The sequence below is a fragment of the Danio rerio genome, chromosome 14 (assembly GCF_049306965.1).
Source record: "Danio rerio strain Tuebingen ecotype United States chromosome 14, GRCz12tu, whole genome shotgun sequence".
Classification (NCBI taxonomy): domain Eukaryota; kingdom Metazoa; phylum Chordata; class Actinopteri; order Cypriniformes; family Danionidae; genus Danio; species Danio rerio.
Genome location: NC_133189.1, coordinates 47,733,941 through 47,753,035, shown reverse-complemented (window position 1 = coordinate 47,753,035; position 19,095 = coordinate 47,733,941). Strand labels below are relative to the sequence as shown.

Sequence of the window (19,095 nt, the reverse complement as noted above, 5' to 3'; positions counted from 1 at the left end):
CTATGGAGAGTGCTCATAAATCACAAAAACCAACCATTGTGTTTGTATACTTGTTTATGGGATTTATGAGGACACAAATTTGTATAACAGCATGGACATGACAGGTATTACAATGTAGAGGTGATTTATGAGGACAGGTCTTGTGTCCTTTTAATGTAAAATGGCTTGAAATCATACTTAACAAGGTTTTTATACATTAAACATTTCCCCCATCAGGTTTTCTGTGAGTGTTGGGTTTAAGGGTAGAGTAAGGCTATATATTAAATAGTTTTTAGAGTATAAAATACACAACGCCTATGGAAAGTCCTCATAAATCACAAAAAACTAACCATTGTGTGTGTACTTATTTGTGTGATTTTTGAGGACACAGATTTGTATAATTACATAATTATGACTTAGATATTACAATGAAGAGGTGATTTATGAGGACATACCTTGTGTCCTCATAATTTAAAATGGTTTCAAATCATCCTTAACAGGGTTTTTACACATTAAACATTTGCCCCATTAGGCTTTTTTCCTGTGAGTGTTGGGTTTAGGGGTAGGGTAAGGGCATATATTAAACAGTTTTTAGAGTATAAAATGCATTACGCCTATGTCGAGTCCTCATAAATCTCAAAAACCAACCGTTGTGTGTACTTATTTGTGTGATATATGAGGACACAGATTTGTCAAATGACATGGGTAGGATGGGTATTACAATGTACAGGTGATTTATAAGGACATGCCTTGTGTCCACGTAATTTAAAATAGTTTAAAATCATACTTAACAAGGTTTTTACACATTGAACATTTGCCACATCAGGTTTTTTGTGAGTGTTGACTCTAGATGTGGGGCCAGGCCGTATATTAATCAGTTTTTAGAGTATAAAATGCATTATGCCTATGGAGAGTCCTCATAAATCACAAAAAACGAGCCATTGTGTGTGTACTTGTTTGTAATTTATGAATACACATATCTGTACAGTATAATGGCATGGACATGACAGGTATTATAATGTAGAGGTGATTTATGAGGACATGCATTGTGTCCCCATAATTTAAAATGGTTTAAAATCATACTTAACAGAGTTTTTACACATCAAATGTTTGCCACATCAGACGTCCGGTCAGGATTGGGTTTCGGGTAAAGTAAATATAAATACTAATAATAAAGTATAAATGCATTACATCCATAGAAAGTCCTCATAAATCACATCAACAACAAAAATAACAGTAATAAAAAAATTACAGTCCTATGAGAGTTGGGTTTAGGGGTAGGAATAGAGTAAGGCCATATAATGAATGGTGTTTACATTATAAAATACATTAAGCCTATGAAGAGTCCTCATAAATCACATAAAACCAGTTTGTGTGTCTGTGTTATTGTGTAAAAAAAACGAAAACTGTTTGTTCGTGTGGTGCAATTGGATAAGATCGTTTTAAGTGTGTAACAGTGTGTATTTGTGTTTTTTTTTTCGTCTTCATCATGTGCTAGTGAAGAACAGCAGGTGTTTGATTTACTCAGCCCAAAGCTGAGACCCCTACACCGTCCAGCAGAGAAAAAATAAATTATAAGAAAGCCAAACACAACTACTTTTATACACACACGCACAAGCACACACCTGTTAGCTGCAGGCATTAATAACCACTGCATAATATTCTTTGATTTTTCCTAATTTTCCTCATGCGTTTTGATTTATTTTCGTGTTTTAATTTAATCTCTTATTTGATTGTGTAATCCATCCTTTCATTGGTAGAATAAAGTTTTACTAGTGGGAGTTTATCATGTTGTTCTTGTGCCTCTATATTTGGTGACTTCTTTGTAAAACACCGGGTTAAACAAAAAAAAAAAAAAAAAAAAAAAAAAAAAACTTGCCTTAGCCTACATTTTTTTTGTGAAATATAAAATACATTGTAAAAGAAGGGGGGGGGGGGGGGGTTGTGCCCTAATGATGGAATGGGATTTGTAATCAAAAGATTGCAGGTTTGATTCACAGCAGGAATTAGACATGGGAGGAGTGTGCACTTGGATAAGTTGAATTAGTCAATTAGTCAAATTGGTCAATTTTAAGTATGGGTAATAAAAAATGAAGAATGCAGTGTAACCCCGTAGTTTTACTTTGCTTTTGTCTCTTTTGTGGAACCGTGCTTCACAGGACCTGTACCTGAGCACTATGCATCAAATTTAACACCATACAAAATGAGCTTCTGAGCACACTGACCGCATCAGAAAAGTTCACTATACAGAGGGAACAGGTGAGGCAAATGTATTCGATTAAAGATTCATGTTTCAAATTTGCATTGATTTGGTGTTGTGCAAAGAACTGCATGAAACTAATTCTTTATTTGTCAATAATATGTCCCTTTAAATATCATTAGTGTGAAAAGGAACTAAGGATGGTGGAGTAATATTGCCTTGTTACATTTATTTTTAACTTTAATCTGCAATCGTACATATGATAAAGTACGCTTTTGCAGTTTCATAAAATCTATGTTGAAGCACTTATTTCCAGTGAGCCTATGTTGCCTATGTACTTACATCAAAAATGTATTAATTGGTAGGCACGATGTACTAATATTAATGTTGGATTGCAAATGTTAACGTAAGGGATTGGTTTAGTGGTATGAGCACATATTGTATGTTTAAAGGTAGTTTATATTTAGTTGCTTGCACAATGTAAATCCAAATGTACTGACATGTCATGATTTCAAAATGTAAGATCTACACAATAAGTGCACTCTATAAGATTAGTAGATTTACACAATTTAGTTCTAACCCGTATTGGAAAGCTAATGTGAAAGATATGTTCAACAACAAACATAAAGTGTCCTCAAAAATGATTTAGACCCTTAAGCCATGTTTTAAAAATATATGAATGTCTTTCAATTATATAACAAAACATCAAGCCATGGCAGCTATTTTCAAGATATAAAACAAGCAAGCAAATTTCCTATAGTAAAATATTAATCACATCGATCAAAGCAAGTTTCCTTTTGTCAAAGATTAGGGGGAAATGTCCATAGTTAATGAACTGTTAGGACCTTTCTATGAACTGTAGAATAACTGATTTCATTCATGTGGGACCCAGTTGGTTTTATAATAATAACAAAACACCCTAAATAGTTATATTAGTATAGAAAAAAAATTGAGCCTGTTTGATATTTACTTATATAATGCAACCAAATTCAGACATTAAAGGGATAGTTCACACAAAAATTAAAAGCACTCAATCCATAGTAATGTTTCTTTTCTACTATGAAAGAGGAGCAATCACAATTCTTCAAAATATCTTCTTTTATTGCTCAACAGAAGAAACTCATAAAGGTTTAAAACCACATAAAGAAGCACCAATGATAACCCAGACTTATTTTAAAAACACACCAATACATACATTTCTGGAGAGCACCAAATAAATTTTTTTTTTTTTTTTGGCAGTTTTTGTTTTTACAAATCTACCAGAGACCGGATTGACTGATTGATTGACTGACTGACTGACCGATCGACTGACCCACACTTCCTCCTTCCCTAAACCAAACCTATAGTGTTTTCAAAAGCAACGAATGACCCACCAACCCACTTCCCTAAATCCAACAGATAGGCTGTTTCTCAATTCCAAGAAAGCAGAGAACGTACTTGCATTTTTGTTAAGACCATTCTTGCCAGGTCACCTTGAAAGAACAAAGAGAACAGAGCACTTCCTCTGAGAAATAAGATCCTGTGGTCTTTCTGATGGTCACACAACCTTCAATAATTTAAACATTAATTTATTGCAGTCATGCAACAATTTATCGTTTTCCCCTTTTCAATCAATGTAATATGCACAAAATTCTTACACATGTATTTTGTACAATACAAATAAAACAGATTTTATTATGAATTTCAGCAAATTAACATCCTTTATTGTGATTTTCATGCTAAGTTATATCTCTGAACATTAGTGAGAAATTGATGTAAAATGCTGTTCTTCCCACCTTCTTTCAGAATCAGAATTATAAAGAGCTTTATTACTAGGTGTGTTCGCACATACAAGGAATTTGTTATCGTGACAGAGCTTCTTCAGTGCAACAGAGACAGGACAATAAACAGATAATAAATATATAAAAAAAGCAGTAAGTAGTAAATGCAAATATACAAATAGACAAGTGTATGTAGAGCTATATTATTATAAACAACATTATATGTGCAACTGTTATGTGCAAATTGTGTTGTTATGTGCAAAATGTAAAGTGTTGTTAAATAAGTGTATATGTGTATAAAAGTGTATGGCAAGTAGTGATGTTGGTTCCACAATTATTATTATCAAGTGTTCATGAGATGGATTGCCTGAGGGAAGAAACTGTTTCTGTGTCGGGCTGTTCTGGTGCACAGTGCTCTGTAGCTTCGACCAGAAGGTAAAAGTTCAAAGAGGCTGTGTGCTGGGTGTGAGCCGTCCAGAGTGATTTTGGCAGCCCTTTTGCTCGCTCTGGATAAGTACAGTTCTTGGGAAGTAGGGAGGGTGTTTCGTTTGTACCGGTGATTCGCTCAACAGTCCAAACTATTCAGCGAAGTCTTTGGAGGTCATATTTGGTTGCTGAGCTAAACCAGACAGTTATTAATGTGCAGATGACTGATTCAATGATGGAGGTGTAGAACTGTTTCACCAGCTCCATTGGGAGGTTGAACTTCCTCAGCTGATGAAGAAAGTACAGCCTCTGCTTTTTTGACAATGGAGTCAATGTGAGTGTCCTACTTCAGGTCCTGAGAGATGATGGTGCCCAGGAACCTGAATGACTCCACTGCTGCCACAATGCTGTCCATGATGCTCAACAGCAGGGGGTTTTCTCTTCAAGTCCACTATCATCTCCACTGTTTTGAGCGTGTTGAGCTCCAGGTTGTAGTGACTGCACCAGACAGCCAGCTCCTTAACCTCTTGCCTGTAAGCAGACTTATCACCATCCTGAATGAGGCCGGTAAGTGTGGTGTCGTCTGCAAACTTCAAGAGTTTGACAGAGGAGTCCTTTGAAGTGCAGTCATTTGTGTACAGGGAGAAGAGCAGTGGGGAGAGGACACACCCCCGGGGGGCACCAGTGCTGATTGTGCGGGTACTGGATGAGAATTTTCCCAGCTTCACCAGCTGCTGCCTGTCCGTTAGGAAGCTGTTGATCCACTGACAGACAGAGATGGGCACAGAGAGCTGAGTTCAATTTGGGCAGGAGAAGTTTTAGGATGATAGTGTTAAAAGCCGAGCTGAAGTCAACAAACAAGATCCTCACAAAGGTCCCTGGTCTGTCTAGGTGTTGCAGAACATAATGCAGTCCCATATTGACTGCATTATCCACTGACCTGTTTGCTCTTTATTCAGTCTAGTAGCGGCGCATGCGTAATTGGCCCTCTAGGCAAATGACAGTCATGCAACCCTCACAATGTTTGTGCCAGCCTTTCACGGATTAAAGAGAAGAGCAGGGGCAGTTGTTGCAGGGTGTAAGTTGTTTGCCAAGGACAAAAGTGAACAGCAGGGGTGGTGATGTGTCATGGATAAAAGTGAAGAGCAGGGGGGGTTGCGGACAAAAGAGATGACCGGGGGGTGTCCACATACCACCCCTAGCAAGATGCCACCCTGGGCAATCACCCACATTGCCCATGCCTAAATCCACCACTGATTCAGTCACAATGACTTCTGGGACTTCTAGAGTGAGTTCAGTGCATCATCGATACCAAGAACGCATCCGGGAACTTTGACACGTCCTCCGTTCTTGCGGTCTTGAGTTTTGGTACTGAACTTTGGCGGTTGATGATGATGTTATATGAGAACTTAAGGACACAAGATAACTGAAGAATGCATATTGAGAAACAGTCATACCGTTCTCAAAAGCACAAACTGACCTGCCCACGCACCCACTTCCTAAACCCAACCGACAATGTTTTCAAACCACATACTCACTGTGTTATTTACTTGTTTATTTTATGTTTTTTTGCTTTTGTCTTACTTGCTTTCTGGAACTATTCTTCATCAGACTCGAACCCTCTCATCGCGGTCAATTCTTCTCTGCATCTCAAGTCCACTGACGTACGCTGCAAGCCACTGGACAAACTGGTAACAGCGGGAAAGCAGTCCATATGGAGCTAAACAGTCAGCTGCTAGCGTGAAAAGGAGCAGCGTCACATCACCATGTAGCATTAATTTTAAAGATGAAATGCAGCCATAGGTACTTCTGGCTACATAATTTACAATCTCCAAAAATGTATATAGGCCTACATTTTTAAAATAAGCCTATGTTGACCAATGATGTGGTCATTTTCATTTTGGGTAAGCTATTACTTTAAGTGCGGCTGAAATGTCCAAAGATATTTTTCGGGAGGCCCTATAAATACACATATTCACATATCTAGCTCATTGTATTACGATCACAGTCGGAGCCTCTCCATAAATCCACCCCCCCTCACTCTTCCTGGCGGTACAGCTAGATAAGGGTCCTCAGACTGGCGGAGCATGCAAAAGCACATATCGAATTAACTGTCGGTAATTATCTTAAAACGATGCTTGTTGAAGCGACATGGGGAGACGAATGCATAAGAGAGATAAAGTAGCCGGGCTCCTCCTAACAGCAGACAAAGTTAACTCCTTTCTGCAGAAGACTCAGATAAGCTCCCTTTGCCTAAGGCGCTCAAGTGCATTTGTGCTGTTATTTGTTGTGTTATTGCTTTTGTGCACATTGAATGGGCAGTTTGGTGCTCGCTGAGACAGCCATGCATTGGGCCAGTAGAGTAAAGGCCTACTGACGCGTTCTGTCGTGCCGAGCGGACTCCTCATGGTGATTTGTCTTATCTGATAAAAGCATGGGATGCTGAGCTTGCTCATAAGTTACTGAGGTGTGTGAGCATCGCATGAATATAAATGCGTCGTATGTGCGAAAACTGTTTGTGCATCAAGTGTCAAATGCGATTACTTTGACTGGTCTGAGGGGCTAGAAAACATCTGGCCCGCGTCATCTGTGTGACGCACATAAACATGTCACCCTTAACATATTCATTGCATAGGGTCTTGTTTACAGCCAGTTTTAAGATGCATTTTGGTCAATACAGGGTGGGCATTCAGAGCAGATTTTCTTAACCCTTGCATACTGCTCAAATTGATTACTCTTGTGTAATGTATGTAACTGTTTTTCCCCATTGACTTCAATTATAATCACTTTTTTTTTTTTTTTAATGCAAAGCCATGACAGCATTTAATGAATGGTTTTCCCTGTTAGGATAAGTTAAAATGTGTAATTTTTACTGTTGATCATCAGTTGGCAACATTAACCCTGTAGATAGGCCTGTGCAAATAAAAAGTGTCTGGCTTTTATATGGAGTTCTATGAAAATAGCCGGTTATAATGTGTGTGTGCATAAATACACTTACTGTGCGTTCACACTGAAAGTGGCGAGGGCGTCAATGTAGCCTGAAGTTGTTCATTTTCAATAGGAGCCCGCGGTGAGGAGCGGCACGGTGCGTCTTCGCCAGTCTGGGTGTCAAGGAGAGTTGGAATAAAGTCAAATTGGTGGTAATGGGCTATGCCACGGTTTGGCAGCAAGCAATCGGAATGTAGAAGTCCACTGCTTGAGAGGAGTCCAAAGATCACAGTTCTGTGAACTTTGGTTCCGACCACAGTTGTTCCCAAAGTTTTGATTATTGTAGTCGCTGGGTTTTCAATTATTTATGATGTTTTCTTACAGGGACATACTTTAATTAAATCATTATTTAACCTTTCTTTCATGTTCGGGTCAAATCTGACCGATTTACAACCAGTGTTGCCAACTTAGTTTTGTGCTCAGTGCTTTGCACTTAATTCAATTCAATTCAATTCAGCTTTATTTGTATAGCGCTTTTACAATGTAGATTGTGTCAAAGCAGTTTCACATAAATGGTCATAGTAACTGGATCAGGGTAGTTCAGTTTTTAGTGTTTAAGTTCAGTTTAGTTTAGCTCAGTTCAGTGTGGTTTGAAGTCAATATTGAGAGTCCAAACACTGAAGAGCAAATTCATCGTTGAGTAGCTTTTCAGATCCTGAACCATGCAAGCCAGTGGCGACAGCGGAGAGGGAAAAAAACTTCACCAATAGGAGAGTGAAGAAAAAAACCTTGAGAGTACCAGACTCAGTTCGGCACGACCATTTTAATTTCTCCGCTGGCCAAAAGTCTTGTGCAGAGCTGCAGTCTCAGCAGTGGAGGCTGGAAGCTGGCCTCAGCGAAGACTCGTCTGTCCCTGGAGCACCACTGGAATCAGTCTCATGCTCTTCACTCCCCTATGACCAACAGCGCAGCAGCAGCAGCTCAGGATACGGCCTGGTCCCGGATATGGACACTTTGGGATCATCTCGTCGCTGGTCTTGGGTCCAATCAGTGACTCCGCATAATCTGAGGACCTCGAGATAAGTATCCCCAGGTGGAAATGGAGAATAAAAAGAATAAAGAGAACTTACTACAAGCGTACTGTGCCAAAGCCAACTGAACCACTCTGGCACATCTCTTCCAACTTGGCCAGGGCCGGCCAACTGAACTCGGAGTGATTCAGAGCACTCACACTCATCAACCAAACCAGGAAATGTGCCCGGGCATGGTTCGGATAGCCTAGTGTGAGTGCACCCTTAGTGATCCCATGAAATAAAAAAACTAAATATAATGAGTTGAGATTTATTTACACCACCTTTCAAATACTATTGCATGTTTGTTTAATTATTCATCAATTAATTTTCCTTGTCTTAGTCCCTGATTTATAACAGCAGAATGAACCAACTATTCCAACTATTTCCAAAAGTTTTATGCAGGGGTTGCCCTTCCAGCTGCAACCCAGTACTGGGAAGCACTATACACTCGCATTCACTCACTCACACACACACACACACACACACACACACACACACACACACACACACACATACACACACACACACACACACACATACACTATGGCCAATTTTGTTTACCTAATTCACTTATAGCACATGTCTTTGGACTGTGAAGGAAACCGGAGCACCCGGAGGAAACCCACGCCAAGAAAATATGAACTCCACACAGAAAAGTTAGCTGGTCTAGCCAGGACTCAAACCAGCGACGTTCTTGCTGTGAGGATACAGTGCTAAACACTGAGCCATTGTGCCGCCCTATATTTGTTTATTTATTTATTTATTTATATATATTTTCTAGCAATCTTGGCAGCCAGAATTCATCAAGTGATGAGGAAAAAAAGGTGTTCTAAAAAATAGGCTTTAGTAAGATACATGTTGCAGATAAATGCTGAAGTGTTTCTGAAAGATATTACAAAATTCCTATATTTGCACCATTATCTAATTTACCTAGAAATGTTATGAAGTAAGAGCTAAACAATTTAGAAAGCATAAGTATATATTATGCATGCAATACATGTAGGTATTAGTAAGGCTAGTAAAGTCTTCATTTTGGCTTTCTATTTAGATTTATTTGGGTAAATATAAGATACAAAATAAAGTACAAATGTATTGTATAAATAATTTACTAAATTAATTATTTGGAAAACTGATAATTGATTTCTCTGAATTAAAATACTGACTTTCCATAAAAATGTCAGTGATGTAATATTAACAGTATAAAAAGAACACACACACACACACACACACACACACAAATAGTATAGACTGAAGCAGCTTTGATCTTCAGATGATGGTTGAATTACATACATGCTTACTCATTATAGATCGAGTGAATGATTCCGTGTCTTGTGAAAGAAGAGCAAAAGTCAATAATGACTGATTCTGGCAGCATGATCGCGATCAATATAAATACATTAACTTACACATTTCCAGCTTTAGCTCTGTGGGAGTTGTAGATGCGGGTTCATCTGAGCCAAAGAATCAAAGCGTTACTGTTTATATTTGAGGATTTATCTCAAATTCTCTAGAAAGTCAGCCAGTATCTGTGAGTATCAGGTGTTTGGCAAGACATGCTCGTCTGGTGAGGCTGGATAACAATAATGTGTATACTTGCTTGTGTGTGTGTGTGTGTGTGTGTGTGTGTGTGTGTGTGTGTGTGTGTGTGTGTGTGTGTGTGTGTGTGTGTGTGTGTGTGTGTGTGTGTGTGTGTGTGTGTGTTACCATATCAAAATGTGTGGGGATTTAATTTTCGTCTGGATATCTACGTTCTTCAAGTCCATTGCAGTGTGTGTTTGTGAGATTGTGTGAATGAGTGTGAATGAGATTTTGCATTTGTGCTATATGGAAGTCCACTTTTTGCCACAGAAAATTATATATATATATATATATATATATATATATATATATATATATATATATATATATATATATATACACACACACACACACACACACACACACACACACACACACACACACAATTTCTGTTTATCGGAGAGACATTTTTTTCAACATATTTCTAAACATAATAAGTTTAATTACTCATTTCTAATAACTCACTTATTTTATCTTTGCCATGATGACATTAAATAATATTTGACTAGATCTTTTTCAAGAAACTACTATATAACTTAAAGTGACATTTAAAGGCTTAACTAGATAAATTAGGTTAACTAGGCAGGCAAGGGTAATTAGGCGTTATTGTATAACGACAGTTTGTTCTGGAGACTATCAAAAAAATATAGCTTAAAGAGGCTAATAATTGTGTCCTTAAAATGGAGTTTTAAAATTAAAAACTGCATTTATTAGTCAAAATAAAATAAAACGACTTTCTTCAGAAGAAAAAATATACTCAGACATACTGTGAAATTGTTGCTCTGTTAAACATCATTTGAAATATATTTTAAAAAGAAAAAAATATCAAAAGGGGGCTAATAATTCTGCCTCAGAATGTTTTGATATATATGCAATTTGTAGTTTTTTAATCAAAATTTCATTGAATTTGCAGGTTTTTAACTCATAATTGGAAGTAAATAATAAATAAATTACAAAAAGTGTTTTAAAACATTAAAGGTAGATAGACATTTTCACTTCATGGTTTTCGAAAAAAGGGTCATAATTTTAAAAATATGAACTCAAAACCAAACTATCGTAATTGTTTTTCTTGTAATTTTGCAAACCTGCAAATGTGAGAAAATGTCACAATTTTGATAAAGAAAATGGCCAGGAATACAATTTCTCACAATTATAAAATCAGTAGGCTTTCTAGCAATTCTTGCATTCATAGATTTTAATTCTACCTATTTGAAAACAAATTGCAAGTTTTTAGGCACAATGCAAATTGCACAATAAAAAGTCATAATTCTACATAAATTTACAGTGTTGGGGGAAAGTTACTTTTAAAAGCAATGCATTACAATTCTGAGATACCCCCTAAAAAAGTAAATATTGTGTTACATAGTTACTTTTTATGGAAAGTGTTACTTGCATTACTTTTGAGTGAGTTTTGTGTTACTTTTTCATACCTGCCTGTGGGTTTGATTTCTTGAAGATCTTGCAGGGTATTTTTCTTTTTTTAATAAAGGAGTTCTGCATTTAACAACAAACTGTATAACTTTTAACTTCATTTACCTTTAAAAAAAAACTAATTCAAAATGTAATAATGTTACCTTCAAAAAACTTCCTGATGGTATATATGGTGTATATACAGATTAATGAAAGTTGAAAGCAATTTGTTTGCAGCTTTGAATTTTTGTCTTATTAGTTCAGTAAAATCACTGTCCAAAAAGACTATAATCCCCTTTTCTTCCATGTGTTTTAAATAATGAGAAAACCTCCATCTCAGAAATGTAAGGCTCTGCCATTTTGGTTTCAGTCTGTTCCCGTGGGAAGCTCATTCTCTCATTGAGTGTGGTTCAATGTAATTACACTAGTTTTAATTTAGCAATTTATTTATTTATTTTTTTTTAAAAAGCTAATTAATTAATATAAAAAATTACTCGCAATACATTTTTAAATAAGTAACTCAACTATGATTACATAATTTCTTTAAAGTAATGCGTTACTTTACTGGTAACTTGGAAAAGTAATATTATTATGTTACTCGCTTTACTTGTAACACTGATGATATTCTTCAGAATTTTGAGTTAATGAATTTAAACTTGCAGGATACAAATTCTGAAATAAAAATTGTGCAGTATAAACTTGAAATTGCAAAAAAGTTATTGTTTTATATACAGCATTTTTTGTCCTTTATTTTTATGCCAAGTACAGATGTCACTACAGAGAGATCATATATATATATGGCCAAAAAGTATGTGTATATATACACACACAACGATAATGGGTGTTACAATCAGTGATAGTGCTGTGGTGGCCTAGTCTAGCACACTAACGGCCCATTCACGCAAGGCTTCAGCATCAACACTTGAAAGAGGGCGTGTCTGAAGTTGGGTCTGACGCGAACCTCATAGCAGCATCAGCTAATGAAATTAGTCAGCATTAGGCCAATGTCTGAATTGGTGTATTTGCATACAGCGATCTGATTGGCTGACACTTCCGTTGGCGATTGAAAGTTGAGCAAGTCCCAACATCTGCAGCGAGCATCGCCTTTGAAGTGGCGCAGTGGGGCAAAGCTTGACATCACCTATTCAAAGTGAATGGGGCATTATGGGGCTGACGCCCTGTGTGAATGGGGCGTTAGCGTGAAGGTCAAAGCGTGAAAGAAAAAAGGGAACATGCAAGTTACATACATACAGTTACATGCAAGATAAGTCACATTAGACCCCAGGAAGTACATTTATAGCAGAGAAATATGATAATAAGGGTTGTCAAACATATGGGAATTTGAATTGAAATTGAATATTACATTTTTTTCCAAGTGTATAGATAAAACATCTTATACTGCATTTTTTAACCTTGCAAAATGTAGTTTTTTTGAATGTTCACAGAATTTGCATGTTTTAACTTATAATTGAAAGTCAAAATTCACAATACAGAGTAAAAAGTCTGAATTGTGAGATAAAATTTTAAAACAATGTAAAAATAAAAATCCCAATTCATTTAATTTTCTATCTAATGGCAAAAGCAAGCTTTCCAAGTTAAGTATAAAAACAGCATAGCATTTTATTTTTCACCTTTCTCTGTTGTGATCCCAATATAAAAGCTTCTCAGTGCCTTCTTGAGCATCAGCCATCACCAATTTGACATTTCATCTTTAGCACACTGTTCACACTGTGTGAGCGAGTTTAACCTTCAAACAAGAAGTCTGGGTATAAGTAAGGCACTGTTCACAGGTTGTAAAGAAACAACAAATGCATTTGTTGCAGTGAAGCTGACATCAAACACAATATTACACCTAGAAAATGTGGACAGTGCGTTTCTTAGCGTCCTTCACAGGCGGACTCGCCGGGCGTTGGATGGCTGTTGTTTGTTGTGTGTTTTTTGACCTAGCTTAATTGCGGCTGCGGACTCCTTTGAGGCAGGAGGCTGATGCGGCCCTCAAAAACGCTGATGGGTACGCAGTAATAACTCCCCTCTCTGATTATTTTTTAATCTCCTGTTGATTCAGATCTGCACGGAGCTGAAAGAGTTTTTTTTCCTCCGTTGTTTATCTTGAGCTGAGAATGAAGATGCGGGAAAAATGGAGAGCAAGGTCAAAAACCCGCCTGTGGAAAAACATCGTGGCTAATTCCGTAGTGGACAGAGGAGTCATTACCCATAACACATAAATATGTCTAAGGCTTTATGCAAACAATTTGAGCTGGTTATTGCTTATCAACGCCACCGCCGCCTTTAATCTCAGAGACGTGTTTTATTTTATAATGCGGCCTTTAAGGAGATAGTTCAGCCAAAAAAAGAAATTATGCTGTCATTTACTCACCCTCATGCTGTTATGAAACGGTTATGGTAAATAACACATCAGATATTGTGAAATGATCCTTTGAAAAGATCTGAATTAAACGCATGCATAATCACATGCTATACAGTAAGATAAAAATAGCATGTGGAAATAGTTGCATGGCTGAAATGATTAAATGTGTATAAATTGAAAAAAAAACAATAGGTTGAAGTACAACCAAGGCTCATTCTGATTACGTACACCTGTATACATTTCTAGAGAACATCAAATGCATCCCAGGATCTTTTTTTTTTTTTTTTTGCAGTTTTTGTTTTCGCGAACCCACCAGAGGTCGCTGTTTAGGCTTTTTGAGATCTCAAATTTCTCTCGCGAGTGTCATTCACACCTGCTGTTCTCGCATAAATCCACCAGAGGCTGCTGTCGTCTGACTGACTGACTGAGCAATCTCTCCACTCTTCTCCTTCCCTAAACCCAACCAATAGTGTTTTCAAAAGCACCAATTGACCAGCACCTACTCACTTCCCTAAACCCAACTGACAATGTTTTCAAAAGCAATCCAGAAAAAGAAAAGCCATCACTTCTACCACATTTTCAGATTTTACCACATTATTGCCCTGTTATGTACTTGTTTATTTTATTTTTTGGCTTTTGTTTTTGTGTTACGTTCTTTCTGCAACTGTTCTTCGCCAAACTCAAACCTCGTCATCAACTCTGCCCTGCGTCACAAATCTTCCAATGTATGTGATGAGCCACTGGGCAAACTGGTAACAGCGGAAAAGCCTTCCAAATGGAGGTAAGCGATCAGCTGGTAAGCTCAAAAAAGAACACCGTCATACCGCCCCCTAGTGTTTTAAATTTACATTCCTCATAATTTGCGATCTCCAGAAATGTAAATAGGGCAACATTTTTAAATATTATGAAATAAATTAGAAAATTACCCATGGCGACTTTAATGTAAAATAGTTTGGTAAATGTGTCTTCGGCCTATGACTCACAATGATATTTGGTTTTTGGCCCTTCATATGAAAAAGTTTGGACATTCCTGTTTTGGATGAAACCAGAGAGCTCTCTCATCCTCCATATACAACAATGTGGTTACAAGAGGTTTCAAAGTCCAGAAAAGAAACAAAACATTGTCAAAACATCCCCTGTGACTTTAGTGGTTCAACGGCAGTCACCTCCAAGAACAGTTTTGTGCACCAAAAAAAAACTGTAAAAATGACTTTATTTGCCTATTTTTTTCTCCTGTGTAATGTCAATGTGTGTTTGTTTACTTCTGGCAGTATGACAAATTTGCCATTAGAGTCATCAGCGTTATATGCAAGCATCATTTGGACCCTTTTCACAATACTTTAATTACGCATTTAACGACCATCATCCTCTCAAATCCTTGAAAGTTTTTAATATTTTAATTTTAAAAAGACACATTTATATGCATTTATGTAGTTATCATATCATCTTTTAAATTACAAAACAATAAATTACAGATTTTGTGAGGTTTTTGAAATGCAGTATCTATGGTTGAGACAGTAAATTTGACGTTGTTCTCTATTTTATGAAAGTCTTAATAATACCATAGTGGAGTTTTTCTCTTATTATTCTAACAAATGGCATTGTAAAATAATGATTTGTTGTACTCTCTCAGTCACTGTGCTCTAAGTTTACCCAACTATTACGGCTTCTGCTACTGAGAAACCCAGAAATGTGAAAAGGGTTCATTGGCCACAGGGCCGGAGTGGGACTCCTTTTCAGCTCTGGAGTTTCAAGCCTCAGACCGACCCACCTCAGTTCACGACTGACTATATTAAAATAAGGTCATTTCCAATTCAGTTTCTAATTACACTATCACGTCTTTTTTTTTTTTTTTTTTTTTTGAGAAAACAGCTGCTTTAGAACTTCAAATGTTTAACAACCCTAACAGTATTATATGTCTTATCAATAAAAATGAAAAGATAAAATAAAATACTCAGACAAGGATCAAACCCAGGTCAGTAACATCATAACTTAACGTGCTAACCACTGGACCACAACAGCTATACATTGAGAGGTGACAAATCTGAGTTATATCATCATTAACCTGCAGGCTGCATCTTGCTCACGAGGCTGCGAGAAAATAGATAAAAATAGCAGAGCTGCGGTAAAATAATGAATAAGAAGGCTGTGAAGTAAATAAATAAATAAATTCAAAAAGTGTGACTGCTGAGAACAACAGATTCTAGAGCTAGGGACACCGGCCCTCGCGACCAAAAAACAGACTGGCCCACCGGGAATTATCCCGGTCCTCCCGATTAGCCAATCCGGGCCTGATTGGCCATAGTAAACATGCACCCTTATCTGATGCCAAAAACATAGCTGGAGTTGGTTTACTGTTTGTTTTGGTGCGCAAAAAAGTTCTTGGAGCTTCGTTTGATTACATTTGAGTGTTTTGAGACCGTTGCTGTTTATTGAGGGTCAAAGAGCTGTCGAATTTAATCTAAAATATCTTAATTTGTGTTCTAAAAATGAACAAAAGTCTCAGAGAATTGGAACAATATGAGGGTAATTAATAGCAAAATTTACATTTTTGTATGAACTGATCCTTTAAAGGGGTGGTCCAGAATGTTATTTTTAAGGCTTGGTTGTGTTAATAAGATGCAAAGCAATGTGTGCTCATGTTTAACTTGAAGGAAATCGTGTTATTTTTTCATAAATCTCACTTTGATTATACACAGCTACTCAGCTAACATGAAAACGACTGTCATATTTCCTAGTTCCTCTAAAAGGCCCACCCTCAAGTGACTCTGATTGGTCATCATCATAATATGCTGTGATACGCCGATCGGCTTCACGTCACGCCCTGACAAGCACGCGTGTTTTGTGTAAACAGTCAGTCAGTCAACACGTGTCTGTAACGAGTGAAAATGGGATGCGGCTCCTTTAACTGTTTCTGTGCCTTTTAGTGTGTTTATGCGTGTATACGATGAAGTATTTGTAACACGAGAAGCGCATGTGCGCGGGAGAGATTTTTATTGTTCTTTTTCTCTCATGCTCGGATTAAGTTATTTTCTGTGGTGACAGAATAAAGCACAAGATGTGAGATGAGACCTTTGTGAGCCTGGATTGATTTGTTTTTGATGTTACACTCCAGTTGGGAAATCATTGCTGTATTTTTTTTAAATCAATGCGTTACAGGACGTCTTTCATGCATATGGGGAATATGCCTGTGTAAGTAACATGAATCGTTCACATATCTTTTGCGACTTTATTGTCCGAGTTGTAAAACGCATAGCATAGCTGCCTATAGAGAGAAATTCTGCCGTCTCACACAGAGAGACACAGGTGCTGGCCAAGAGTGCGTGTATGTGTATGTGTGTGTGTGCGTTTACAGCCGTTTGATAAATATGGATTTGTAACGTTAGCTAAGTCGTTAGCGGTTACCATAATTTCCCGTTGTTTACATCTTTGCTACAACACACCGTTAAAGTTAGACACTGTACATGTCATGATCAATTTTAACAAATAAAAACACTTACAGGTCATGACTCAGAGTTCACAGCGTCTCCTTGCTCCATCTTTGAGGAGATTTTAACTGAATCCAGCACTGAACTGGGAGAGATTCTGGAAGCTGTGTTTTGTCAAATCATGCTTGCTATGTATTTTATAGTTCTCTGGAACATAATTAATATTGAACTGTAAGCACTTCTGTGTTTGGGTCGTGTCATTTGGAAGCCCAACAACAGAAACAGAACAGCTCTGTGGAAACAGCAGGATGGCATTTCTCTCTCTGCAGTAACGTTACAGCGCCTCTGGCCACGGCCTTTACCTGCGCAGTGTGGGATGCGCAATAACGAACTTTTGTGATCTCACAGGGGGCGGAAGTATTTTTTGTAGTCCCCAAAATTCGTTAATTGTAGGCGTTGCTAAGCTAACTCTGTACAAATCAAGGTCTCCCTTTGCATTAAACTTTGAATATTTTACATTCAGAGATGCTGTTTATGTTCACACAGCTACATTACACATCAACTGAAGTTTAAAATATAATATCGTAGTGGACCACCCCTTTAAACGTAAAATATTTGATAAAGATTGGTGACTTATGTTTGTAAAAAAAAAAGTTATTTTTAATGCTGCTATAGCTAAAACAAGTATCAATTAAATGGTATGTTGTATGTTATACAACAGTATGACTCTCTCTCTCTCTCTCTCTCTCTCTCTCTCTCTCTCTCTCTCTATTTTTCTCTCTCTCTCTCTGTCTTTCTCTCTTAGCAGTGCAGTTTTTTTTTTTAACCCTGTGTGCTTTATAGTAAGGTATAAGTTAAAAATATAATTTATTTATAAGAAGTACTAATTCAGAGATCACGCAGATGCAGACATTCGTTTTAGGAATCTGTTTTATAAAGCCTGACGTGAAGCTGGAAAACTTCACACAATATAATGTCCCTTATCTATTTTTGCCTCCTGAGGCCTATTATTGGAGAAGAAAGGCACAAGTTTCTTGTGGTTGTGTTGAAGAGGGACTAATTCACTTCCACTTTAGTTCACAGAAACGATGAGTACTTTTCCAAGGATCTGACAGGTAGAAGTTAATTCATCTGACAACTATTACCTGGAGCCACTCAGGCAATGGCTGTTTATTGCAAATTATCCAGAGATTTTCTAACACACACAAATACACTCTTTCTCACACATATTGTTGAAGTCAGAATTATTAACCCTCCTGTATAATTTTCCCCAATTTCTCCTTGACGGATTTTTTTTTTTTTTAACAAATTTCTAAACATAATAAGTTTAATAACTCATTTCTGATAACTGATTTATTTACCTTTGCCATGATGACAGCACATACGTAATATTTTACTAGATATTTTTTCAAGATACTAGTATTTAGCCTAAAGTGACATTTAAAGGCTTAACTAGATTAATTTGGTTAACTATGTAGGCAATTTATATCATAAACCCAATGCAAGATGTGTATGGCAGACCAGCTCAACTGTAATTTTCACGTTTTGTGCCACGTTGTTTAAATAAAAAAATACATTTTCTGGTCTAAAAGGGAGGTGTGTTAAGGTGCATTGTTGGCGTGTTGCTATATTTATAAACTGAAATAGACTGTGCCATTGATCAACTAAGAGCTGATCTTAAGTCCAGCGCAGAGCGAAATAGTTTGCACCTATGCAGGTCTAAAACACTTACACATTACTTAAAACACACAAGATGTACATCAATAAAGAAACATCTTTACATATAAAAAAAAAAATATATATATATATATATTAAAATGCCTTTTTTGTGTCCGAGTTTTTTGTTTGTTTGTTTGTTTGTTTGCTTGCTTTTTTTCAGTTTATTTTTGACAATGTTATTGGTATTAACAGTATTATTTACTACATGCATATTTATATTTGTTTT

General features: G+C 36.9%; 1 protein-coding gene across 1 annotated transcript in view; it reads left to right on the top strand.

The window, feature by feature from the left end:
* LOC141377471 (uncharacterized) overlaps positions 1-19,095 on the top strand; it is a 516,632-nt gene that overhangs the window by 415,409 nt on the left and 82,128 nt on the right. The gene's annotated exons all lie outside the window — the stretch shown is intronic.